The sequence below is a fragment of the Pogona vitticeps genome, chromosome 11, assembly GCF_051106095.1.
Source record: "Pogona vitticeps strain Pit_001003342236 chromosome 11, PviZW2.1, whole genome shotgun sequence".
Classification (NCBI taxonomy): domain Eukaryota; kingdom Metazoa; phylum Chordata; class Lepidosauria; order Squamata; family Agamidae; genus Pogona; species Pogona vitticeps.
Genome location: NC_135793.1, coordinates 21881503 through 21909282, shown reverse-complemented (window position 1 = coordinate 21909282; position 27780 = coordinate 21881503).

Sequence of the window (27780 nt, the reverse complement as noted above, 5' to 3'; positions counted from 1 at the left end):
AAATAAAAAGACTTTAATGATGGGTATGGGAAGGAGAATGAGCAAGGGAGAAAGAAAAAAAAAGTTCTGGAAATTTTGCAGGAAGGGAAGGATCTTTGCCTGCTTGCTCAAGCAAGTTCAGGCATTCCTCTATAGTTTGTCCTGTGCTTGCTGAAAAACAACTATTTAATAGGATTTTATATGCTAGCCAGCTCTTGTAGAAAATCAGGAAGGGGTTACAAAAGGAATACACATATACAAGCATTTGAAAAGTGGCAGCTTGAATTATTTTTCCCCCTTATTGACTGCTATGAAGAACATCTTTGACAATTAATTATTTCTGCTCCTTGAAAAATACTGTCCAGGGTTCAGGTGGTATATGCAAGTGGGGTCTTGATGATGAAGGATGAAAATATGTACCTTTTTTTTCTCAGTTCATTTCAAAGAGTGGGCCCAAGAAAGGCCACATATGCCCCCTACTTTTGAAATGACCACAAGTGATCACAACAGAGAACAGATGAAGTGCTGAGATGAAATTGGTGGCTTAATGCTTGTTGACTTTATCAACCGCAGGTAGTCAAAGTCAACAAATAAGCCCTCCAAGTTCAGCAGATCATTTCATTATTAACTAAAGATGGGTGAGGTTTTTAATCCCGTTTTGGTGAAAATTGGCCAAAGTTTACAACCGGCTTCGTACTGCTGATGGAAAGAACTTAATTTTTTTAAATAATTGGATGAGGCAGCTGAAGTCAAAATAGCTGGGACTGAATAGTCTATTGATTTTGGCTGGTACAAATGGAGGAAAAATTTGTTTCAGCCTCATTACAGAAGAATTTGCTAGAGGAAAATATCACACATCACATATTCAGAAAAAGAAATCCATATGTTTCTGGAATTTTAAATACAGGACACTGAGTATTTCTTCAAAAGTCTTAGGAGTCTATCCACTATTTCAGCTGAAGGTGCTAGCTCCTCTCCAACTCCTTTTCAGCTGTTCAGCCAGTCCCTGGCAGGATCATGGGCTTGCTCATCCCGCCTCCTTGTCTGAGTGGGTGAAGAGCCAAGGAGGTGGGGCAGGGAATCCCATGCTCCTGCTGGTGACTGGTTGAACAGCTGAAGAGGAGGAGGAGAGGACCACGCACAGGCTGGTGAGAGGGGGATCCAGACAGGGAGGTGGAAGGGAACGTGATGTATTTGTGGGTGCCACACATATGAACTGGTGCAAACTTTTGAACCAAGTTTTGTACCCATCTCTAAGAAGCACCGTTTGGAGGTAATGGATGTCAGGTTTAGCACTTGTGGGGAGCATTGAAAAAAATATAAGAAAAAGCAAAATGTGAGGTTTTCTCCTTAAACAAACAAAAGCTTCCTGCAAAAAAAAGATCTTTTATTAACTAGCTGTGCAGTAGAATGTATTTTAAACCATCTGCTTCTTGTTATTCTATGCTTTGTGCTTTGTGATATCCATTTGTTGTTATTCTGTGTTGTAAACCACTCAGAGAGGCCATTGGGCAGATGGATGGTATATAAATCAAATAAATACAATAAAACCAGAAAGCATCTTCTTTTGGAACATCTGTGAAGTCCATGTTGAGTTCAAAGATAAAAAGTCAGGCAATGGGAGAGCACTGAACAAACCCCATGAATGAAATAAGCTGTACATATGTTATAGATGCAAACAAGGTCTGTGTAAGGATGCCCTGATTTGATTCATGTTTCAGAGATTCAGGTTTGGGCTTGATTTTGTTCCAATTGACCTAGACGTTATCCAATATGATCTGGAGCTGAAATGAATCTTCCTTCCTTCCTTCCTTCCTTCCTTCCTTCCTTCCTTCCTTCCTTCCTTCCTTCCTTCCTTCCTTCCTTCCTTCCTTCCTTCCTTCCTTCCTTCGTTTGTTCATTCATTCATTCATTCATTCATTCAACCATCAGCTTCTTCCTTCCTTCCTTCCTTCCTTCCTTCCTTCCTTCCTTCCTTCCTTCCTTCCTTCATTCATTCATTCATTCATTCATTCATTCATTCATTCATTCAACCATCAGCTCCTTCCTTCCTTCCTTCCTTCCTTCCTTCCTTCCTTCCTTCCTTCCTTCCTTCCTTCCTTCGTTTGTTCATTTGTTCGTTCATTCATTCATTCATTCATTCATTCATTCATTCAACCATCAGCTTCTTCCTTCCTTCCTTCCTTCCTTCCTTCCTTCCTTCCTTCCTTCCTTCCTTCCTTCCTTCCTTCCTTCCTTCCTTCCTTCCTTCCTTCCTTCCTTCCTTCCTTCCTATGCATGGTATCTGGAGACTTGGAATTCCTTTCAGATAAAACTATTTCTTCTAAACTCCTAACTAGAGATGGGGGTACTGTATTCTTAGCGAGTGTCCGGCTACTGGGGCTGGACCATCCACTCAAGCATCCAGTGGTGGCAGCAGCCTCAATCAGCCTTCCAATCATTCCTGGAGCGCCACTCAGCTAGCCACTCAGCAACTATGCAGGGAGACTCGTCCTCCCTCCCCCTGCCTGGAGTTGGCTAGATGAGCGGAAAGAACGCAGTACTCCAGGAGCGATTGGAAGGCTGACCAAGGTTGCACCACTGCTGGACATGTTAAATCCAGCTGTTAAATCTACATTAAATCCCAGGGGCCAGACCCTCATTAAATCCAGGCATGCATGGGTATTCATATACAAATACCCTCATCTCTACTCCTAAGAAATAGGTCAGGGAATCTTGTCCTAGTCACTGTTTAAAGTTTTCCTTTAAAACCTTCAATGTTCTTCTGTGTGTTTTAACTATGGGTATAACCATTTATGGGACATGGTGGTGTCTTCACATTGGATTATACCTGCCAAGTTTCATACAAAGAGGATCAAGGGTCCTTCTTGTATCCATCCTTAACATTTGCTGTGATACACAATGTTTGCTAGTAGGAATATTGTTTTTCTGCACTATGGCCGTATTTATTACCTCCGTGTGGCCCTTCTGCACTTTGGCATACTCTGTGAAGACGGATGAAACTCATTAAAGAACACAGACTCAAATAAAATTCAGACACATCTTTCCTGCCAAGATGTGTGTGGTGGATGTAAGGGGCCAATAAAAGTACTTGAAAAATAACACAGAGACCAACACAACGATAGACTCATGTAAGGTAGAAAAATAAAGAGTAAGGAGAGTGAGATTCCCCCCCCCCCACTCTGTGAGAATCCCTGTCTTTCCAAGAACAATAACAACACAAATAATAAATATGATGTAAAACGTTTTTTGGTTTTTGAGGCTCTGTTTCATGGGCTTTTAAGAAAAAGATATCTTTTAAGGCTGATTTGCTTGCTTTGGAGCAAGGCTTTAGCAGCCCTGCGATTTCCGTGTGTGTATATCCTCGATTTCTCGAATGGAAAGGGGACTAATTTTGTCCAAAGACATTTTGCTCAAATTGTGGATGTTTTGATAGGGGGGAAAAAAAGAACTTCTTTCTCACTTTTGGACTGAAGGTGAAGAATCACACAGGGCCTGATTTCCTGTCTTGTCATATGCCTCAACTTGCATGAACATGAAAATCACTGGATATTCATCATGATCACAGCCAACAGAGAAACACCACAAAGTCAAAACTGGGGACACAGGAGAGGGCCTTCTCAGTCGCTCCTCCCAGACTCTGGAACTCCCTCCCACAGGAGATCAGCCCGGCCCCATCTTTGTTGTCCTTCCACATGTTTTGATGTTGTTTCTGTTTACTATTTCTTAGTGTGGCTTTGGTTTGATCCTGTTTAGTATTTACTCTGTTTTACATACTGGTTTAGGCTTTAAATATTGTCTTTTTAATGATGTAAGCCCCCTTGGGTCCTCTTTCAGGAGAAAGGTGAGTTGAAAGAAAGAAAGAAAGAAAGAAAGAAAGAAAGAAAGAAAGAAAGAAAGAAAGAAAGAAAGAAAGAAAGAAAGAAAGAAAGAAAGAAAGAAAGAAAGAAAGTTCCATTTCCTTTAGTATGTGAAACAAACATGAGAAAAACATTTGATTTCCATTGACTTTATTTCATTTCCCTTCTGCAACCATTACCCTCCTTCCTTTTTGTAGATATTTCTGGTAAGATTCCCCCCATCTCTCTCTCTCTTTTTTTTTTTCCCAGTAAGTGGTTATTTGACTTTGAGGGCAGGGATGGTGCTTCACAAGTGCATTTGGTAGGAACACCTGAGAGGACCTTCTTTGGTGCACCTCTGGAACTCCCTCCCACTGGAGACCAGCCTAGCCCCATCTTTGCTGTCCTCCTGCAAACGGACAAAGACCTTTCTCTTCAGATAAGCGTTCCCTTAATAACTAGTTGCCTAAGTGAGGTTTTTTTAATGATTTGTTATTTCTTACTGCTCTGATTATTTTTAATATTGCTTGTGTTTACCATTTTACAAAGTGGTATTTGTCTGAAATTTATTAGTATTTATATACTTATTGATTTTAGCTTTAAATATTGTATTTTAATAATGTAAGCCACCTTGGATCCTTTTTATGGAAAAAAAAGCAGGGTAGAGGTATTTTAATTAATAAATAACTAATCAATTTATCACAGAGATCTTAGGAATACTCCCCCCCATCACACATCAGTCTATGATATACACCTTCCAATTTTGTCTGCCATTACTGTCGAACAGTTGGCTTGTTTTAGACCAATTCCCCTGGTCTCTCTTTCTTTTCTCATTAAGCGACCAAGCCTGTCAGACACTGAAGACTAGATGTGGGGAAGAAGCAAGAAAAATAACAAAAATGAGAGAAACGTCCTGCAGATCACAGAAGGAAGGGCAGATAGGCAACCAGTAATTTGGAAACAAAGAATAACAGTCTCAGGCAACAGAAAAAGGATGTTTTGTTTAGTAGCATCTGATTTGACTGCGGAAAAAAGAAAGGAGAAAGGTGACGAAGGCCAGGCACCTTGTTTATATTGCTTCTTTTATCTTTTTGCAATATTATCTGTGGCAGAAAAATTGCACAGCTTCTGCCCCAGCGTGATGTACATTGGGTCTCCCTCTCAACCGCCTATTGACAATGTTGTCCGAATGCCAGTCATGCCAGGCTATCTCAACGTGGAAAGACATATTTCAAGAATCCTGCACATCAACTTAAATTTACTCTCAGCATAAAGCAAGTCAAATGCACATTGATCCTGGCCAGAGACATGGCTTTCAGCCTCACTGTTTGCTTTTTCTATATTCAACTCGACTAATCCAAGGCGTTATGTGTGCGTGAGCCTGACTTTTAGCATCTTCTATGCCGGCGAAAGCTTTCAGGGTACAACCTCAGTGTAATTTGAGCTGAAATATGCAAGTATTGAATTATGAATGCATGAATATTCTACTATAAATTAACTTTGGGAGAACTCATCTGTTGAGATATGCCATGCTTATAAGCCTATGACAGGCTTAATTAACATCACTAGAGAACATGAAAGAAGGAGGAATTAGGTCAGAAGAAAAACGGTTTGAAGAAACCATCCCAAAATCAGATCCTTTTGCTACTTTTCCCCCATCTGTTTCATTGCTGGAGATAGGGATTTGCTTGTAACCAAGTTGCCCTCAGCAAAATATGTAGGCTGGGAACATTTTCCTATGGCTTCACAGACTCCGTGTTTCTTAGTTTTCAGGATCATCCAGGAGCATCACAATCTGTGCATGAAGATTCCCCCCCCCAACCTATGCATGGCTCCATCCAGCTGCCTGCCAGTTCATCACAACCAGCCCAGTGTCTAAAGGTATTCATATGCTCATTATATATGTGAAATAGTTGTATTTATCTTTTATGTCTCTCTTAGGCATCCTTCAGTCTCGAGAAGCTATGGTAACGTGCTCTGTATCGAGGATTTGGAACAGCATCTAATGTGGCTGAAAAGGGCAATTCGAGAGTGACCATCCCTTCCACACTGAAGACAAATGCAATCTGTGCCCTGTCCAGCTCCCTGATTTGGCTGGTTTCAGGACTGCCTCTTTGACTCGGCCTGCTGGACGAGGGTCTCTTCAAATTGGGAGAGGCTCTGATGCAATGCCTGCCTCCAGGCTGAACACTCAGAGGTCAAGGTTTCCCATCTGTTGAGGTCCATTCCTAAGGCCTCCAGATCCTGCTTGCAGATGTCCTTGTATCGCAGCTGTGGTCTCCCTCTGGGGCGATTTCCCTGCACTAATTCTTCATACTGGAGATCTTTTGAAATCTGACCATCAGCCATTCTTACGACATGCCTGAGCCAACGTAGACATCGCTGTTTCAGTAATGTATGCATGCTGAAAATTCCAGCTCCATCTAGGACTACTTTTATGCCTCACACTTGTGATATTCACCGCTTGGATGGTGGCTCTCCAAGCAATGGACATTTTCCTGCAAGATGACAAGAAATGTCACATTCTCCAGTCCTACTTATTCTGCTGAGAAAGAGTCTTAAAGTGTACAGTGCCTCCTCCGTGACTAAACCCAGTATGCATCAAGAAGGGTGGTTGGCTTGGGGTATGGTTTTATTTACACTCTTTTGATTGTTTGTCGTTTCCTTGTGTGCTGAGTGAAAATGGACTAAGTCAGGATTGACTGCCTCGTTCAATGCCCATAATGATATCACTTTGTTTGCTTGGGGAGGATGGGAGATTGCAGGGATGAGTGAAGGACCCAAGAATTCCTGATGAGGGCCAAATCTTTAGTATATTTTGCCCAATAGCACACCCAGCGTAATCAGATTAACACATCTGAAAGCCAGAACATCAGCTGTCTGCAGTCCCATATCATTACCTCCCAAACATGTATTAGTTGAATCGAAATAGAAGTTCGGTGATTTTTACTGCAAGAGGCTTCTCATAATTTGATGCCTTCACATGTTACTCATGTCACTTCTGTGTAAATCCAGTCCCACCCCCAGATCGAGTCTCACTACACAATGATGGCTGTTGTCAATCACACATCTCCAGTATAATGTTGTGGGGTGGCTTGTGATATTATGCTCTACTTCTTTTTGATGGTGTCGTATTGCTGTGCCCTGTCTGATTGTTTTCTTGTTTGTGCAGTGATCCACTGGAGCAGGTCATAGAAAGAGCCTCTCCAAGGAGTGGGGAAGCATTGTGGGTACACTTGGGGGTCCCATGGGCAATGGGGTGCAGCTGACAGATTCTTTACTTCCACAAGCATTGCTCTGGAAGAACACTAAACCCACCCCCATTGTGGATACTGGATGTTGTTTGAGCATATCTTTGTGGTCAGAAAGATTCTGTCTTGACATTTTAATGGGTTTTTGATTTTGCCTGTATTTCATGTGTGCCCATGATTTTGAATTACACAATGCTCTGATACAGATAAAGGAAGGAAGAACATAATTATCCCCCTCTCAACATCAACCACCTGGCCTAGGGGGAGAGAGAGCTTTCAGGCCGGAGATGCCCCTGGGACCGCACCAGACCATCGTGCCTACACCCAGAAGGAGCCAAAGACCATCTGCCGGCCATAGCTCACTGTGTGAGAGGCAGTGAGTCTGTGGTTGGGCCCCTACTGGATCTCCCTCTGTGGTTACAGGCCTTGCGGCCTGCTGCTCCTGGCTGCCTCATCCCCTCTCAACATCAACCACCTGGCCTAGGGGGAGAGAGAGCTTTCAGGCCGGAGATGCCCCTGGGACCGCACCAGACCATCGTGCCTACACCCAGAAGGAGCCAAAGATCATCTGCCGGCCATAGCTCACTGTGTGAGAGGCAGTGAGTCTGTGGTTGGGCCCCTACTGGATCTCCCTCTGTGGTTACAGGCCTTGCGGCCTGCTGCTCCTGGCTGCCTCATCCCCTCTCAACATCAACCACCTGGCCTAGGGGGAGAGAGAGCTTTCAGGCCGGAGCTGCTCCTGGGACCGCACCAGACCATCGTGCCTACACCCAGAAGGAGCCAAAGACCATCTGCCGGCCATTAAGAGCCTCGTGGCGCAGTGGTTAAAACGCTGTACTGCAGCTAAAACTGTGCTCATGACCTGGGGTTCAAATCCCAGGTAGCCGGCTCAAGGTTGACTCAGCCTTCCATCCTTCCGAGGTCGGTAAAATGAGTACCCAGCTTGCTGGGGGGGCAATGTGTAGCCTTTATAATTAAAATTGTAAACCGCCCGGAGAGTACTTGTAGCGCTATGGGGCGGTATATAAGTCCAATAAATAAATAAATAAATTATGCTCTTGTTCTTATAGCAACATGTGGCCCTGCTACAAAAAAAATAAATAATGGAGGTGAAGGTCTTGAGCAATATAAACAAGACACACACAAGCACGGAGACAGGAAAGCCAAACAAACCGAGGGTACTTTAAATGCATTCCCCAGTAGGGTAATGAAAAAGTTTTAAAGAAGAGCTGTTTTATTTATTGTGAGTTATATAAAAAGCCAGTAAAACAACTGCATAATACGTGCGCCGTGCATTTTTTTAATACAGCTTTTAAAACCACTTTGTAATATTGGACCAAAAAAAGCGATAAACCCGCATCTGGAGACCACTCGGAGATTTATTATTTTCTTAGAAGATGATTACACACCATTTTGCAATTTTATTTCTTTGGGCTTTGCAGAAAAGAACGTGACTGTGTGTGTTTACGAGTGCGTTTCTGCGAGGAACAATACTTAGTAAGGGTTCGGTGGCTGCTAAAATGGTCTTCCTCTTTTATTCCCTGGTTGTCCTTGAAACAAACAAGCACGCTTATTGTGCATTTTCATGCCTTCTTTGCAGGTAGGTATGTTTGGTGTCAGTTGTTTATCCGGGAAGATCAGCAACACACTTGTGTTGAGTGACTTCACACACATTTTCTGACCTCATGGGAGTTCTAGTGCATTGAGGGTTATCGAAAGCTTTAAGGGTAATACCATTTTTTCTGTGTATAAGATGCCTCCATGTATAAGACACCCCCCCCCCACTTTTCTAATCCCAAATTAAGAAATCTAAGTGGGACTTAGCAAGTGTAGAGAGAAAGGGATCAAAGCGCTGCAGGATCGCTTTGATCCCTGCTTTCCCCTCCACTTGTTTTTGTTCTCTCCTCAGCTTACTTCCGTGAATAAGCCTACCCCCAATTTTTAGTCTAAAGATTTTAGACAAAAGTATAGTCTTATACACTGAAAAATACGATATATGCTGTAGGTCCTGAACCCATGCAGAATGCCAATGTCTCCCCATCATGGGGTCAATCTACTGACAACCACGTATCTCATCAGGACTCTTTAAGAAACACCCTTGAGCCCTTGGATTGCATTGGTTGGGGCAAATAATAATAATAATAAATAAATAAAATGCAAGGGATTTGTTGAGCCAAATTTTCTAAAGCACTTTCTTCTCTCTCTCTCTTTCAAACTGTATATACCAAGGAGCTAAAATCTGGGAATGCCGTTTGCAACTTTTCGGGTTACAATATTGCAATATGCCTACAGTGGGGTCTTGACTTGAGAACTTAATCCATATTGGAAGGCGGTTCTCAAGTCAAAAAGTCTGTAAGTCAAGTCTCCATTGACCTACAGTGCATTGAAAACTGATTAATCCTGTAACAGGCCGTTTTTGTTCCATTTTGGTTTTTTTCTGGTCTGTAAGTCAAATCTCAGTCTGCAAGTCAAATCTAAATTTTGCAGCCAGAGAAGTCTGTAACTCAAAAAGTCTGTAAGTCAAGCCGTCTGTAAGTCAAGGGTCCACTGTATTTGGCAGTTTTAATTTTGACTTAGAGATGGGCATGAACCACCAAGCCAGCAGTTCATGCCAGTTCGTTTCTCAGCCAGTGTTCAGTGCTTCAAAACCCTGCCTCCTCTGACGGGCACCCACTCAGAGGAAGCGCCCTGAGGAGGCAGGGCAGGGAAGCCAGGGCACTGCTGCTGAATGGGTGCCTGTTTGGAGGAGGTTGAGTTTGGAGCCTCCGAACACCAACAAATCAGCAGATTTTGGCAGCTCATGTCGATCTCCACCTCCAACTGAACAGTGACACAAACATAACCCAGGAAACAAAAAAATTCTAAATGCCTGAAGGAAGGTTAAGAAAGGGGATTGAGGTAGCTTCTCAGACAGAACACTGTTTTTTCAGGGGTGGTGAGACTGCTCCAGGTATTACTCTCAACTGCAAAGATCATTTCCAAACAGATAACCGTCTTTTGGGTATAGAGTCTTGCCAGCATCCCTCAAGTCCAGAATGAAACCTGGATCAGCCCATTATTTTCTCAAACCAACAAAAGGAAGTGTCAGAAAGCCATGCATGAAATGTAAGCTTCTGTCTATACTTCCCAGGCAAAATGTGCACATTTATACCTGCTGTATCAGGCTGGTTTCCTTGATCTAGCTTTAGGTATTCAGGAGGATTTCTATTGTGTGCTGCTGGTTGCCAGAAATATAATAATTCCACTGCAAACTTCTCCTGCCTTTCCTCTTCATAGAATTTTAAGTTTTTCCAGTCAATTTTGCATTTTCTATATTTATTAGCAGGGCCTATAAATGCAAAAGGAGAGGCTTATATCTTTCTTGTTTTATTGTTAATACAAAAAGCTAGTTTGCTGTAGTTTTATTATTTGCTTTTTGTTTTGGCCACATAAAATTGTTATTGCTTTCTCCCTTATTGGTTTCAGATACTGTACCATAAAAGAAATAAACACATATGCCGTATCAAATGATGCCTTTACTTAGCTGAACTGAGGGGGCAAAAAGATCTTTTCATCCATATGTGAGAAACTGTACTTCTGCATTATATTCATTATATTGTTGGCAGGAGATATAAGGGAAGCTACATTGTCTCCCACTCGCTCGTGAAATACTACTGTCTCACTCAGGAAGCTTAATTGCCTTTTCCTTTTCTTTTTTATTCATCTTTATGACTGCAAGAGCTTCTGACTTGGTGTACAGCACCAGTAGAAGCTACAGCTAATGGATGGAGAAGCTTTCTGAGAGAAGCTAGCATAAGGATGGTGATGGGACATGGGTCAAAGGAACACTTGTTGAATTTTCTGTTATTGTCAGAGGGACTTTTGGGGGGCTCCCTGGGACTTTGTAACACAATAATTGGTCTTCGCTTTCTCAACATCACAAGACACTTCAGGAAGGAATGTTCAAGGCCCCCGATGGTCTCTGCCTCCAGACAAGAAGGAGATGAAGAGTGTTTCACCCCCTGGACAGATCACAAAATCAGCAAGTCTGGATGATTTAAAAAATTGCAAACAACTCCTCTGTTACAGTGGACCCTCTACTTACGGACTTAATCCATATTGGAACGGTGGCTGCAGGTCGAAAAGTCTGTAGGTCGATACTCCATTGACCTGCAATGCATTGAAAACCGATTAATCCCATAACCAGCTGTTTTTCTTCTATTTTTGTTCCATTTTGGGTTTTTTCTGGTCTGTAAGTCGATTCTCCGGCTGCAAGTCGAATCTAAATTTTGCGGCCAGAGAAGTGCGTAACTCGAAAAGTCTGTAAGTCGAGCCGTCTGTAAGTCGAGCGTCCACTGTATGTTTAATCCTTTACAATCCAGCAAGTAGCATCATGATTTTGGCGTCTTTGCTTTATTTACACTATTTACTGACTCTTCTTTTGTTGAGAGAATCAGAATATACCTTGACATCTTTCACAGGGTCGTTTCGGAGTTACTTGTCCTCACATGTGAAAAGAGTCAAGCCACGATTGACATCCCTAGCAGGACGTTTTGGCTTTGGCAGGTCCTGTGATGTAGCAATGTGGCTGCATAGGAACAAAATCAGGTACCAATGGCTAATGGCAACCATAGAGAGTATTTGGGGGGGGGGAGGCATCAGATCATGTATTGCTGCCCAGTTTGATTTTATTGCCTTCTCTGAGTCACTGAAACTATTGGTGTTGGCTGAGCGGAAGTGTAATAGGTAGCAGAACAGAGATACTCAATCTGCTATCCTTTCACTGTGAAGATAAGTAGAATTTCTCCATTTGGCCTAGGATTAAAGCCTCAAACAACAGACTACCAAGAACTGGACAAAATATCTGCATGTAGGGAACCTTATAGGCTCAAAGAACACAGTGGTAAGGTGGCTAAGAGAAGAGAAAAGATGGACAGAATTAGTGGGACTGACCTTGTTTGGTTTCTTATTATGTCACCACTAAAATCATAGAATCGTAGAATCATTGAGTTGGGAGGAGCCTATAAGGCCATCATCTTCAATCCCCTGCTCAATGCAGAAATCCAAATCAAAGCAGATCTGACAGAGGGTTGTTTAACATTATCTTGAATGTCTCCAGTGTTGGAGTGCTCACTGTCTCCTGAGGTAATTGGTTCCATTGTTGTACTGCTCTAACAGTTGTATTTCCTGATACTAAACCTACATCTGACTTCCTGTAGCTCGAGTCCCTTATTATGGGTCCATCTTGATTCTATAACAAGCAGTAAGATTATTATTATTTTTTCCTGCTCAGAAATGTCCCTCTGTTTTGGCTCAAATCTTACAAAACATGAGTATTTTTGGCACATTGGCTGATTAGCTTGAGGTGGATTCAGTTTTTATTTATAGGAACCATCATGAAAGAGACATTGGTGTCTTGAGTGGTTGATCAGCCATAGTTCTGGCAACTTTTGGATCACTATCTTTTATTCTTTAAAAAAAAGAGAGTGAAAGCTTGCTATATCAAATTGTTTCCTCAGGACACACATTTTAAAATAAATAAATTAAAGCATCACAATAAATTAAGGACATAGAAAGCATTCTGATGTATGAGGCAGTTAATTTGGCTTTTTAAGTGTACTAAAACTTTTGATTATGCTGTTTAGAAAAATCACTTACTTTTATGAGCTGATATCCTTTAAGCCAAGAAGAATAAAATTGTTCACTGTTGAAAATGGCCTCAAAGGCAGGGATCATTTGTCTTCCCGTGCTTGGAATTCTCTCATGTTTCAGTCAATCTGATGTTCAGATTGCACATCACACTGACAGGAGGCTTAGCATGAAAAATATTGTAGAAGAAACCAAGAAAGACATACCTGTCCTGCGCCTGGAAATTCAAATCTGATTTATTCACTGAGAAAGAGTGGGCAATGTTTGCAACATGCTTCAAAACACTAATGAGCCTGTGTCATTTCTGTAGACCATGAGCTTGTACAAAGCATCAGTAACAAATGTGCTCCAAAGAGCCATGTGTCTAATAGTCCACATGACAGCTGGTTCCTTGCATATTATTAGATGGAGAAAATAGTTCCATTTTAGATGCAGTTTTGATGCTCTTTAAAATTAATTGATGTCAAGAAATGCTGGAACCATAATACGAACTCAAACATTTATGCTCCCCTGTCCTGTCTGGAGAATCAACAAGTCCAAATGTTAGATCCTTTGGATCTAAATGTTAGAAGTGTGCAAATTCCATCTGCTTTGATTTGGTCTGAATAATTTGGAACACAAATCTCAATCGACTTTGTTCAAAATGATTTAGAGCACGTCCTATTCTGTTCCTAACCGTATGTGTTAAAGTGTCTGTACACATTTGTTTTTGTCTGAGGAAGGAAGGAAGGAAGGAAGGAAGGAAGGAAGGAAGGAAGGAAGGAAGGAAGGAAGGAAGGAAGGAAGGAAGGAAGGAAGGAAGGAAGGAAGGAAGGAAGGAAGGAAGGAAGGAAGGAAGGAAGGAAGGAAGGACAGATTCTGAAGCTGAGGCTCCAATCCTTTGGCCATCTCATGAGAAGAAAAGACTCCCTGGAAAAGCCCCTGATGTTGGGAAAGTGTGACGGCAAGAGGAGAAGGGGACGACAGAGGATGAGATGGCTGGACAGTGTCATCGAAGCGACCAACATGAATTTAACCCAACTCCGGGAGTCAGTGGAAGACAGGAGGGCCTGACGTGCTCTGGCCCGTGGGGTCATGAAGAGTTGGACATGACTTAAATACTAAACAAGAAAAACAAATTGCTCCATATAAATCATCATCAACAGGAGCACTAATACTCACTTTACATATAAACAACTCTGGAGATTTGAAAGTGTGAGAACAGCCATTCTCAATCATTTTTTGTCCATGGCCAAAAAAAGACAATATGAAATAAATACAAATCAAGACTGTACAAGTCACATCACCATCCTTATAAGGTGATGTGTGAATAATTGGTTCTAGACTGTGCCCCCCTTCAAATGTGCCAGGAACCCCTGGGGAGGGTCAAAAGGCCCCCCTTGAGAATGGCTGCACTAGAGAAACTGCTGAAGGTGGTCACTGTAATCCAGTTTTCCTGAAGAAGGTAGCTACGAAGAAAGCATAGTTCCTTGATTATCGCTTTTAGATCAGGATCTATTCCACTTTAAAACTCAGATAACACAGTGTTCAGCCTTGAGAAGGTTCTCTATGACTTCATCTTGTATCATTTGCACTTCCTTCAGAAAATGAAGAGAGAGTGAATAATTAATTTGATATTACATTAAATGTTCTTAATCAGGACAGGTGAGTTGACAAATCTGCCTCCTACAGCTAAATTTAGCGACATCGGAGGAAAAGTGCCATCTAAGCTGCTACACATTCTCTTCCCTCTCCCACTGCATTTCGAAGTCTAACTTGGTCCCACCAGTTCTGTTCACAATGGGCGTAAAACAGCCAGCTCTAGGGAGAAATCAGTCTATGGTGGCCACTCCCCATTGGCACCTGTTCCCTGTGTGCCCTCTTGCACAATTCTCTACTGCCACAATGCAAGTGATGTTCATGATGAGCGAACACCTCTGCATTGCAGTGCTTGCTAAGTAGAGAGAGAACAGGAAACAGAAGAAGTGTGTAGGTGGAGAAGAGAAAACCAGCAACTCAGCAGGAGTTGGCATAGGGAAAATGAACAAAGCCATACACAATTGCAGATCTGATAGTCTTCTTGTTTCAGATACTTATACCCTGCTTTATAGTCTCAAGAGGCTCTCAAAGCAGCATACAAAAGTTAACATTATGAAGCTGCTTTACATTTCAGTACCAGGAATAGATATAGCATGGTGACAGGATGCTTTTGACAGATTTTCACCTTCATTATGAATCAGTATGATATTCTGTTTCTAGCAAGGCTGGAAGTATTTGAATTTATTATTCTACACAGAGAGGTGAATCAATATGCCACATTGAAGGCTCATAGTACTGCCAATAACAATAGAGCAGTCCTATTACCTCCTAAGATGTATTAAGCCAGTGGTGTCCAACCTTGGCCCTCCAGATGTTCTTAGACTACAGCTCCCAGAAGCCTTCACCACCACCTCTGCTGGCCAGGATTTCTGGGAGTTGAAGTCGAAGAACATCTGGAAGGCCAAGGTTAGACACCATTGTATTAAGCCAACTGAGGCCCATTCCACTACCCAAGGAAGAAAATTTCTCAATGAGATCCCATTTCAATCATCTACCAGGTATGACTACCCATTGGGCTATAATGGAACATTGAAGCTAGTGGAATTTCTAAATTGAATCCTCTCTTTTGCAGACATTAAGACTGCATCCTGCTGTATTTTTTCCACACCAAATCAACAAAGGGGATTCTGTTCCCCACCCATAACTATAGACAGAGGCCCACACCATCAACCTCCTCTAACTGTGACTTACTATGCTAAAATAAGTCTCAATTAGAGGAGGCCTCTTTGAATCAATTGAACTTTACTCACCAAATCACCATTGATTCAATCGGCCTACTCTAGTATAATTTAGTATACAACAAGATTTTGACTAACAGTTGACTCTTGGGGAAAAGGAAATGCCAATGTAGGCTTATCTCAAGGTGCTAACTCAGCTGTAAAAGCATCCATGAAGTTGGCCTTCCTTGTCTTCCTCTACTAATTTGTGTTTGGGCTAAGATTGGTGGTGATCAAGGTTGAGATTGTTTGAACAGTGAAGGTGCTTTCACTTGACATTGTGCTCAATAGCTCAGAAGCTTAGGTCTCTGACTGCAGAGCCAAACATTACGAATTCGATTCCCCACAATGCCTCCTTGATAGAAGCTGTTCCATAGGGTCCGTTCCTGATCTGCATTTCTAAGATGATTACTGTTGCTGTTGCTGCTGTTGTGCTTTAGAAACAAAATCTACAGGCCGCTTTCAGCTTCCACTGATAGGAAAGTTGATAAAAATAATAAATCAGATAGCACCAAATAAAAGCACAGAAGATTGGAGCATAAGAACCGCCTTCTATATGTTCATCTAGGCCAATATTGTCAACTCTCAACAGGTAGTAATGGTTTCCTTGGCATTATGGCAAGACTCTTCCATAGCTCTGTCCAACAATACCTGGTTATCCATGGTGACTGAGATCATGGAGTTAATCCTACCACACTTTGGACCCAGCCACTGTTTTCAGCAAATGGCTCTGTGAATTCGTGTTCTATTCACTATACTTCTAACGCAACACATGCTTCAATTTTTTGGCATTAGCATGAACACTAAATTCAGCAAAGAATAAAACTGGCTTTCACTTTTGAAACAAAATAAGATCTCCCCTTGGCTTTTCAACTTTCTTCTCTTTGCCTTCATCCTACAAACTACTTTGGCTCCAGACAACCCCAGATAGCCTGTCTTCTGCCCCATGAATTTCCTTCCATTGCTGTAAAGTTAGTTACAGCACTTTACCCTAAAACTACTAGCAAGGGTGATTTCCATCCCACCATTTAAAATTTTCATTATGTCTTGAGGGCCCGTGAAACGTTCAACCGGTTGTAAAAAATGTGTGTAAACATTTTACGACTTACGACTTTTCTCGGCTCTGCTTCTTTGTGAGTGTTATTTCTCCTTTTGGTTTCGGGGCGGCAAGCAAGAATCTCTTTATGGTGTCTTAAAGCTCTCTAAAGACTCAGACAGCAAAAAGTAAACGGGAGGTGAAAATAGGACCCATTATCTGCTTTTCAGAGTCAAGTTTGCATTTCAGTTTAAAGGAAGCTCTTTTGAAAAACATTCGTACATTCAGATATTCCAAGGGTAGCAGCTGTTTTTTCTTTACTACATCCTTACACAAGGCTTCTGGGTGTTTTTGTCCAAAAACATCTGGGGAATCTAAGATTGGGAACCACTGTTTTTGACCATTTCTCCCACTTAACATTGACAGAACGCTCATCATGGAGTGATCTAAAGATGGAAGACTGAGTCAACCAAAGCACATATTTTCCAGGACTTCAAGGCTCCCATTTGCTTTCCTGGAGCACCTGCTGGTCAACTTGATGTTTCCTTTCCAGTCCCTCCTCCTCCACAGTGACTGGATTAGAAAGCTTTTGGTAAAACTTTCTGTTGGATGCTAGATGTTCTCCATACTGTACAAAGCAGCCAGCCTGGTTTATTAACCTCTTTTTGTCCCGGGTGAAGGTTTTGGATGGTGCATCTTCACCATCTCCTCGTCAGGTACTTGCTAACTGCAATTTAGCCTGCCACCTGCTCCCTTGTTTCATTCCCTTACAAAGAACAGATCACTTACGTTCATTCCTCTGACTATCCAGAACGTTTCCCGCTCCAGTGGTTCCCCATAGGCTGTGTAAGCAGGAGCAAATCTACACATACATGGCTTCTTAATGGAATTCTGCCTGTCTATTATTTAATGTTCCAGGAGAAAAATAAAGGTAGCAAATGAATTTCCACACTCCAGTGCCTAAGTCTCTGCCACACATCTCGAGGATGTCTGCCTTGATTTTCTTTTCTCCAGTCTTCAGCACACCTGAATTCCCAGCAGTTTCCAGGGGGTCCATGACCTTCTGCCATTTCTGTGTGGTATTCCTGGAGCCCTGATCCTGTATAGAAAGTTGGGAGGAGATTGAATAGGTGATGGGGATTGGTGGGGGGGGGAGAGGAAGACAATCAGTGCTTGACCTGAGCTTCATCGCCGTTATGTCACAGAACAGCTTTGGGCATGCTACTCAAGGAAAATGAAAAGGGGAAAAAAGTATTCTTTAAGTTTGAGACAGTCTTCCTGTTGAGTACAGTAGGACCCCTGTACCCACAGTGGATTGGTGCTAAGCTACTTCATGGATGCCCAAAACCATGGATAATGATGAACCCTATACACCAGTGGTCCCCAACCTTGGGCCGCCAGATGTTCTTGGACTTCAGCTCCCAGAAATCCTGGCCAGCAGAGGTGGTGGTGAAGGCTGCTGGGAGTTGTAGCCCAAGAACATCTGGAGGCCCAAGGTTGGGGACCCCTGCTATACACAGCATGGTCTCCCTCTAGTGGCCAGTTCTGGTAACCACATCATAGAAATATGCATTTCTGGATTTCTTCTTTAAATATTTTTAATCTTTTCTGACTGCAGATAATCTCTGCGTACTTTACTGGAGAGATAAGGAGTGGAGAGTCTTGAGTTCACATCTCCGCTTGGACATAAAATTCACTGGGTGATCATGAACCAGTCACATGCTCTGAGTCTGACTTACCTCACTAAGGTTATGAGGTTAGAAGAGAAAGGCCATTTTATATTACTTTGATAATATTGGACACAAGGCAGGACATTCATACTTTATTGTTACTACATCAAGCCATACATAAAACAAAACTGACGTATTCTACCCAGTCACTTCCAGTATGGTTCAGGTTGGGAGGGGGCTATAGCATGAAGAGGTTGACATGTCATTGGACTCGAAATGTGCAGTTGGGAAAATTCTGCCGTTGGAAACTGAGAGAGATCAGCTCAAAATAAATAATAGTGAAGTGTCAGGGTTTCTCTATCTCTATCAACCTCACACTTTCTGTCCATCTATATGCTAAAGACATGCTGAGCGACAAGAGGGAGGGAGGTAACCACTAATAACAGAAACAGCAGGTTCTAACATTAAGTAACCTATTGTATCTTGATTCCCAGTGTGGTGTAGTGCAGTGGTCCCCAACCTTGAGCCTCCAGATGTTCTTGGACTTCAACTCCCAGAAATCCTGGCCAGCAGAGGTGGTGGTGAAGGCTTCTGGGAGTTGTAGTCCAAGAACATCTGGAGGCCCAAGGTTGGGGATCACTGGTGTAGTGGATGAACTAGGACTCTGGAGAACAGGGTTTGAATTCCCATTTGGCCATGGAAACTCACTTGTGGAGTGGAACTGGCAGAACCACTCCTTAAATATCTTTATCACTTACCTTGAAAGCCCTGTTAGAGCTTCTTACCACCACCCACATTTAGAAAAGACACCCAGCAAACTTCTGTATCTCCTTCATCTGTTTTCCAGATCACCATGGTTTTCAATATTTTTTTAAAAAAATCTGTAATTGTCTATTTAATCTCCAGTCTATTCATATCTAAAGTATTCTTATCCAATCATAATTTGGAATTAATCACATTCTATATAATTAGATTGCCTCATTGTCAAATAAGAGGAAGAACCTTTAGACAGAACACTGGTTTCCAAGGCAATTCCACTATTTGAGAAAGTGCCCAAGCACACCTACTTCAAGAAACGCCGTTTACTTTTAATTTCTGTGTTTATGAAGTTGGAACAGGGACAAAACACAGAAGGAAACTTTGAAATATCAATCTGGTGTCAGCCCTCTGGGGTCTGGTCGATTCGCCAATGTTTGATTTATTTCGTTCTAGCTTTGCCATCCCGAGATTTGGTAGCGCCAGTTAGATACGAGGTAGTAAGGGTGGGTTCTTGGTTTTTGGTATGCTTAGTTTTAATTCTCTTTGTACATCTGTATCACTTTCTTTGTACCCGCCACAGAGTAGAGGCTTGCCACTTGATGGGTGGTGTGTAAGTCCAATAAATAAATAAAGGAAGGGAGGGAGAGTATTTGCAGCAATACACAAGCTGGTTTATGTAAGAGACCAAAATCCAAAAAGCAAAGTGTGCTGCTTATATACCACCCCATAGCACTTAAAATACTCTCTGGAGAGTTCAAAATATTTAATTATACACCACCCCTCTTCACTTCACAAGCAAGCTCGGTACTCAGTTTACTGACCTAAGAAAGACAGAATGCTGAGCGACATTCAAGCCGGCTACCTGACATTGAACTCGGATTGTGAGCAGAGTTTTTGCTGCAGTACTGCAATTTAACCACTGTGCTACAAGACTCCTCCAAACCCCTAAACCAATAGATTATGAAAGATACCAGGCTGTAATCCAATATATTATGAAGGCAATGATGTAAGCAGGAACAGAATATGGTCAGATGCTTTCCAGTCCCAAGTAAGTCCAAGTTCCCTCCTGCTTCATTTACTACTGTTGCTACTCTTTTTGGGGCAGAAGGAGGGAAGTGTCTGTCTCCCACATTGATCCTCTGCTCTGTTTTGGAGGAGTGATAAGGCACGTGTAAGCTAAGGGTGGGTAAAACCCCAAACAAATTCACACAGGAGACATAATGGTCACTTCACATATAAGGAGTGTAGTACATGTGATTGAGATTCATATTTTGAACCAGCATATATGGTTCCAAATACGAAGTAACATGTAATATTCTTTGTGTCAGTTCACAGAATCACAGAACCATAGAATAATTGAGTTGGAAGAATCCCATAAGGTCATTGAGTCCAACCCCCTGCTCAATGAAGGAATCCAGCTCAAAGCAGAGCTGATAGATGGGTGTCCATTTTTTTTCTTGAATGCCTTCAGTGTTAGAGCACTCATAATCTCCAAAGGTAATTGGTTCCATTGTCACACCACTTCCAATTAAGATGTTTTCCATGATATTCAGCCTAAATCTGGCTTCCTGTAACTTGAGCCCATTATTATGTGTCCTACACTCTGGGATGATCGAGAACAGATCCTTCCCCTCCTCTGTAGGACTCCCTTATGTTCTCCTATGTCCTCTCCGTCTTCTTTCCTCAAAGCTAAACATGCTCGGTTCTTTAAATTTTTCCTCCTAGGGCTTGTCTTCCTGTCCCCTGATCCTCCTTGTTGCCTTCTTCTGAACTTGCTCCAGTTAAGTCATGGGAGGCTGGAAGATGTGAAAACACTGGAATAGTGAATTTGCTCAAGGTTTCAAGCTTTCTAGGAGCTATCCAAGGTGCTGATCTTCATCTCCAAACTAAACTTAGCACCTTGAATAGATCCTGTAAATTCTGGGTCAAAAGCTGAAATGGATTCATATGCCCCAATCACAGAACCACTGCACTCCACTGATTTTCTACAAGCACATCTTCCTGATTAAAAGAAATGCCCATAGCAGTGACTCATGAAAAAGCTCAAGGGAAGGGAGTGTTTCTTACAGTATATATCAAAAGTAAACATTTCCCACTTAAAGCCTGAAATGGGTCTTTATTCAGTTAGAGGAGGTGGAAGGGGAATATATTCGGGCCACACTGCTCTAATGACTTGTTACATAATTGGAAGTCTTTACACTTACAATGCAGATAAAACAGCACTTTAATGTGTGCGTTCATTGGGATGAGAGAGCCTTAATACAGTTTAAGTGCAAGAGAGAGAAAAGGATCCCCCCCCCCGCAAACGGGAATATTTATCAAAATTGTATACACCTATGTCATGAAGAGTACATCCGGGCTGTCATGGGTGAACTGATCTGCTATGAAGCTGAAAAAAAGCTAATCACCAGAGAAAAGTGCAGTCCACTGCATCTGTAGGCTGTTAGCAAAACAATTTAGTTATGTTCCTACAGCTGCAGTCCAGGATGCATTCAGTCACCAAAGTGCATTCAGGGAACTATGACTGCAAATATTGTGAGATTGTGAGTCAGGAATGAAAACTGTGCACATGGAAATCACTGGGACAATATAAGAGGCTCTGTTTTGTTCTGATTGAAAAGAAGGATGGCTAACAACTCTCAAGAAGAATGAGCGCTGGTGTGATTTAGGATGATGGCTGGTCCCAAGATTTTGGTGAGGAGTAGAGATGGGCAAGAGCCACCGGTTTTGCAATTTGATGCATCGTGTTCACCGATCACGCAGCTGATTCGTGGTTCAGTCCCCGGTCCCTTCTGGTAGGCAGTGCCCAGAGGAGGCGGGGCAGGGAAGCCAGAGTGTTGTCTCCAAGTGGGCGCCTGCCAGGGGAGGAAGAGCACCAGACCATGGATCAGCTCTGTAGCTGGTAGACAAATTGTGCAAAACCACTGGACTGGCTGTTCATGCCCATCTCTAGTTAGGAGAAGCCAACTTGACACAACCAGGAAGCCTGCTGAGGAGTTTTCAAGCTATGGAAGAGATCTCAGATCTAACGGGAGACCGAGATACCAAATCTTATGCTGGGGAGGTACAAAGTATCTTCGAGAGAAACTCTTTGTCCTTTGTTAAGCTAAGCACATACACACACACACACACACACACTCATACAACACAAAGCAAGATAAAAAGCTTGGTTGCAAAGACAATAGTAGCCAATCCGATGCTATTGGTTGCACCAGTTCATGCAATGACTGCTGCATTTTCTACACTTGCAAAAAAAAAATACTTTGCTGATTAAAATAAAAACAGTCCTGAAAATGCAAAAAAAAAAAAAAATCTTCAAGATCCCTACCTCCAAAAAAAGCCCTCTGATCCAGATGGGAAAATTTCTATATTTCAATATATTACTTAGGGTTGGGGAGTCATTTTGTGGCTGCTGTTGTAAAATAATTTTGAATCGGAAATGCTTTCTGTCAGACAAAATACCTTCAAGTAAATGTGGAGCTGCACCTTCTTCCTCAACCTTTCTTAATGTGGATTGGCTCAATTTGAAAATTAACTTATAATTTCATTTTGAACATAACTTGCTTGTTAATTTTTAAATTCTTCAGAAATGTTGTTTATTTTATACAGTATTTTGGCACTAGGATTCTCTTAGTGTTCTTCAGCTTCATTCTAACATTTGATATTAACTAACATTCTTTTACTGTTCTGGCAATATTGGAAGACCATGATGACACAAAAGGAGTGTTATTTTGATGATGTAGACACCTCTTGCTTTAGTGCTAAAGCGGAGTTACACTGGAAGTAATTATGTTGCTACCACATGTAAAATTGTGAAACTCCACTGGGTGTTTCTGAAGTAACTTTCTGAATCGACACCATGGCAGACAATAAGAGAGGTAGCCAAACTGTACATCAGAGCTTCTGAAGACCAATGACAAAATAGAATTAATTGATTAGTAAGCTAGTAGAAGGCAGAAACCTCCTGCTGGTAGTATCAGACACTTCTGTCTATTGGACACATTTAGCAGTTGAGGAATGTCCTTCAGTGGTGATAGGTTATCTGTAACATAGAGTTTGACACAAAGTGGTTGAGAAACAGATGTACACCTACTCAGTCATTGCAATTTCCTGGGCAAGGTTTTCTCCATGTCCCACTGTGGAGAACATCCATGAAGGACTTGAAGCATTTAAGAGTAAGAAATTATGAGGGAAGGAAAACATACTAAGCAGAACTAAGAGCTGGAGCTCCAGAAGTCACTGTCAGGAAAAGTGTAAGATTTATAAACCTTGGTTCAGAGCGTCCTTAACAAAAGGGGCTTTCCTCATTACAAGGCAATTTCATGAGGGCTTGATAGATTTGTAAGTACTGAAGCCTAGAATAGCTCTAAATTTGGAGGCTGGGTGTATTTACTGCTTCTAAGACTTCACCATATCCTGCAGAGTTTCAATAGTGCAGGTAGGAAATGAAAAAGGAGTAAGATGGCTTACTATTTATCGCCATGGTGCAGGGAAAAAAAATATACTTCTGTGTGCTCCTGAAAACAGTGATCATACTCACTGTTGACAAAACAAATGTTGAATGGGAAAAATGATTGCATCTCAAGAACACAACCCCCGGTGCATTGTATGAACAATTGCTATCATCAGTTCGAACAGAATGTTGATGATAATATTCATCAGCTTTGAAATATCAGGGAGACAAGTCCTGGAAATGTATACCCTCAAGTTGCTTTTACACTGATACCCAAACAAAACAAAATAAAACTTTGTGGGGAGTGGGAATAATCCTTCAATTTTGCCTCAGTGTTCTTGCAACTTAAAATTACAATGACATCCCTATCTGATGAATGGAAAATACAACAGTGTTCTGAACTTCTGGGAGATTGTAGAGAAGTCATGATTTACTCTTTGAGCCGTTGGTCGCTGTGTGATCATCAAAGATAAATCGGAGACTGGATGAAACAACCAAAAAGTAAAGAAAAAAATAATCTGCTTTGAGGATCTGGTCAGCGTTTGTAACTGGACCACTCCGTGCATGGAGAGCTGATGGATTTTCCCCCATTTTTCATCCTGTGGTTTGTCTAGGAAGAAGAGCGCATGGGTGGTGAGTGGTTGGGAAACTCTTCGGGAAATCCTTGGCCAAAATGACAAAGAAGCAGAGTCTGGTGGAGCTGGCCACCACCCACAGGCCAAACTGGATAGGCTAAGTTTCCCCTGGTGGTAGAACCAATGTTTGTAGAGCTGGTGATTATGGAAGTCCCACGAGGGCCTGTACTTTGTTTAAAGTGGGGAAAAACAACAACTATCCATTCTAAAGGAAATCAACCCTGAGTGCTCACTGGAAGGACAGATCCTGAAGCTGAGGCTTCAATACTTTGGCCATCTCATGAGAAGACTCCCTGGAAAAGACTCTGATGTTAGGAAAGTGTGAAGGAAAGAGGAGAAGGGGATGACAGAGGATGCAATGGTTGGACAGTGTCACCAAAACTACCAACATGAATTTGACCCAACTCTGGGAGGCAGTGGAAGACAGGAGGTCCTGGCATGCTCTGGTCCATGGGGTCATGAACAGTTGGACATGACTAAATGACTGAACAACAACAACAATGAAGAAACATAGGGTCCAGATGATTGCCTTCCAAAGCAGGACAGGGAATTATTTTTTACATTTGTTGGCTTCACTCTTGTTCTCATAATGTGAGAGTATTTATTTTCCCAGGTTCATCTGCAGGAGTTCAAAATCTTTCTTTGATTTCTTTGGCAAGTGAGTGGTAGAGGCCATAAGGACTTCAGGAATGTAGCTACTAAATGGAAGAAACAAGATGAAAACTCCACCAAGTCTGGTGGGGAGAAGAGGAACTTCAAGATAAAGAGAAGGTCTAGATGTCAGTTCTTTGAGTACAGAAGGAGCTGCATATCCTTCATAGGTCCAGGGTCAACATACCTAGGAGAAGGGCTGTATGTTGCCCATGGACCTCATGTTGCTGGACTAGTATGGTGGCTTTCCATCAGTAAATCTCTCTTCTAAATGTTTGATGCCTAAACTCCACAACATTTTCCCTTTGATCTGATATCTCTTGACAATGTTCAACCAAGGGTAGTCAATTCACATGGGCAAGGTATCTTTTGAGATGGTACAATTAACAAGGAATAAATAAGGTCACACGAATCTGTTTTTGTTGGATTTCTTGGAAATTAAACCCCAAATATACTGTTATTATAAGACAGGAAACTTTGCATCAAACTTCTCAAATGCTCTCTGTCTGCAGCTCTGAATCTTCACTTGGACACACTCTTTTTAGAGAGTTTGAACTCTGAGGCCATACTTTTTCCCCCTTGGTGAATCATCTGGTCTTGCTTCTGCCAATCACAATACAAAAAAGAAAGCTGTAAAGAGGCAATAAATAGGCTTTAAAATGGAAAAGTCCTGAAAATAGCCAATTTTATGCTTCACCAGTGTCAGGCAGTTTAGCACTAATTAAATTTTGCACCAACCTGCCTGAGGTTATGCAGTTAACAGTGCTAATATATGTCTAGATATAAATACTTCCCAGATCTAATGGGTAAGGAAAGCAAAAAAAATATTTTTGACAATACAATATAATCTAATTTATTCTCATTTATAAATACGTCAAGCTACATTAGATCATCTGCTATACTAAAATGTAGTATGAGTTGTCCCAATGGCTTATTACAGAGCAAGAAAAGTTGATCTTGTTTGCTATTGTAAATATGTTTCTTCTCTCTTCCAAAGAATGGCATTGCTTGTTTCTGTGATTATCCCTGCTAGGTTACCGGAAGTGCAATGCTAGAATAATAGTGTCAATCCAGAGGGGGAAATACTCATGTGTGAACCATGTTGATTGTGATGTCATCAAGGTCATGATCTTCAAACCATCGAACTGACAGATTAATCAAGTACAACTCCTTTTGATGAATACCTGGAAGAGAGATTAATTATCAGATGAGGCAAATGTTTCAGCTGATGAAGGAGAGATATCTTAATGGTGACCTGTGCTTTGCCTGTAAAAATGAGCAGTGTCTCTTGAATTGCAAATCACCTCCCACATTGCTTTCAGCATCACCTGTACTATATTATAGGTCCATCTAAATGTTTGCTTCAACTTAATTTATTGGTTACAAATAAGGTACCTTTCCTCTCTGTAATCCTAAAATGATGATTAAACAAGCTTGAAATGTAGTGAGAAATAAGGGCAACAAGGATGATCAGAGGACTGGAAATCAAGCCTATGAGGCAAGGCTGAAAGAACTGAGCATCAAGGGGATATCGGATAGTACTTTTCAGATACCTGAAAGGCTGTCATACAGAGGAGGAGCAGGATCTGTTCTTGATCATCCCGGAGTGCAGGACGTGTAAGGATGAGCTCAAGCTATGGGAAGACAAATTTAGGCTGAATATCAGGAAAAACGTCTTAACTGTTAGAGCAGTACGACAATGGAACCAATTGCCTAGGGAGGTAGTGAGTGTTCCGACACTGGAGGCATTCAAGAGAATGTTAGCCAAACATCATTCAGATCTGCTTTGATTTGAATTCTTGCATTGAATAGAGAGTTGGACTTGATGGCCTTATAAGCCAACTCCATTATTCGATGATTCTGTGATTTAATGGGCAGAGAGCAAGTATGGTAGACAGCCATAGTCATTATCAATGAAAGGTAAAAGGAGGTGTCCAGAGCTCAAAGATCAGAGAAAAGAGAGAAGAGAAAAGAAGGATAGTCACAATTCAACAGGTATGTCCCAATACCTTCTTTCCCATGTCCAAGCATTTCACCAGTGGCCAATCCTACAGATCTGTGAATTTATGAAGACATTGGTAGAACTCAAGGTCGCATGCTCTCTTTTAGAGATGGGAAGCATTTGGCTGCCCATATCTTGCAGAATTACAAGTCCTCTGATCTCCTACCACTGTTGCTGTCTAGTACTCTTCCCTCTGTGTGCATGTAACTAAACTTAAGCACGTACAACTGAGAAAGCTACAAAGTACGTGTCTGTTCCCTTTTGCTTGCTTTCTCTCGGTTATTGCTACTGCCTTGAGTTTTAGGGTGTTAACTCTTTGGGCATGGACTGAACCCTCTTGCAATATAATTACGAATAACTGTGGCAGTTGGAACAAATCACAAATTCCCAAGTGAATCAGCCTCCTTCTGATTGATGTGTTCAAGGTCCAGATCAAAATGGAACAGCCACATTTGGTTCCAGGTGAAGCACACTCAGTGTACAAATTGATTTCAGTCCGAAGCTTAAATTGAATTGGAGATTAATATATCCAATTAGTTTTTTTAAAAAATAAGATGCCAAATATTTAAGCCCCTCAAACTGGTTGTCTGGACTTTGGCAGGTTTACCCCCTCTTTCTGTTCTATTACATCTCCAAACGTCTTCTGTATCAGTGCAAAAGCAAAAAAGAGTAGAGCTGTTATTGCTTTTCCACTGCTTCAAATTTATGAAGTTATAAATTGTTGCTGTTGCTGTTACATGCGGCCAAGTTGACCTCCAACTCATGGTGACCCTATGAATGAGATATCTCCAAAATGTTCTCAACAGCCTTGCTCAGCTCATGCAAACCCAAGCCTGTGGTTTCCTTTAGGGAGTCAATTCCTCTTGTATTTGGTCTTCCTCTTTTCCTGTTGACTTCAACCTTTCCCAGCATTATTGTCTTTTCTAGAGAATCCTGCCTTCTCATGATGTGTCCAAAGTACAAAACTTTTAGTTTCATAATTTTTGCCTCCAGAGCTAGCTCAGGCTTGATTTGCCCTACCACCCACTTGTTCATCTTTCTGGCAGCCCAGGGTATCCACAAAGCTCTCCTCCAGCAGTTCA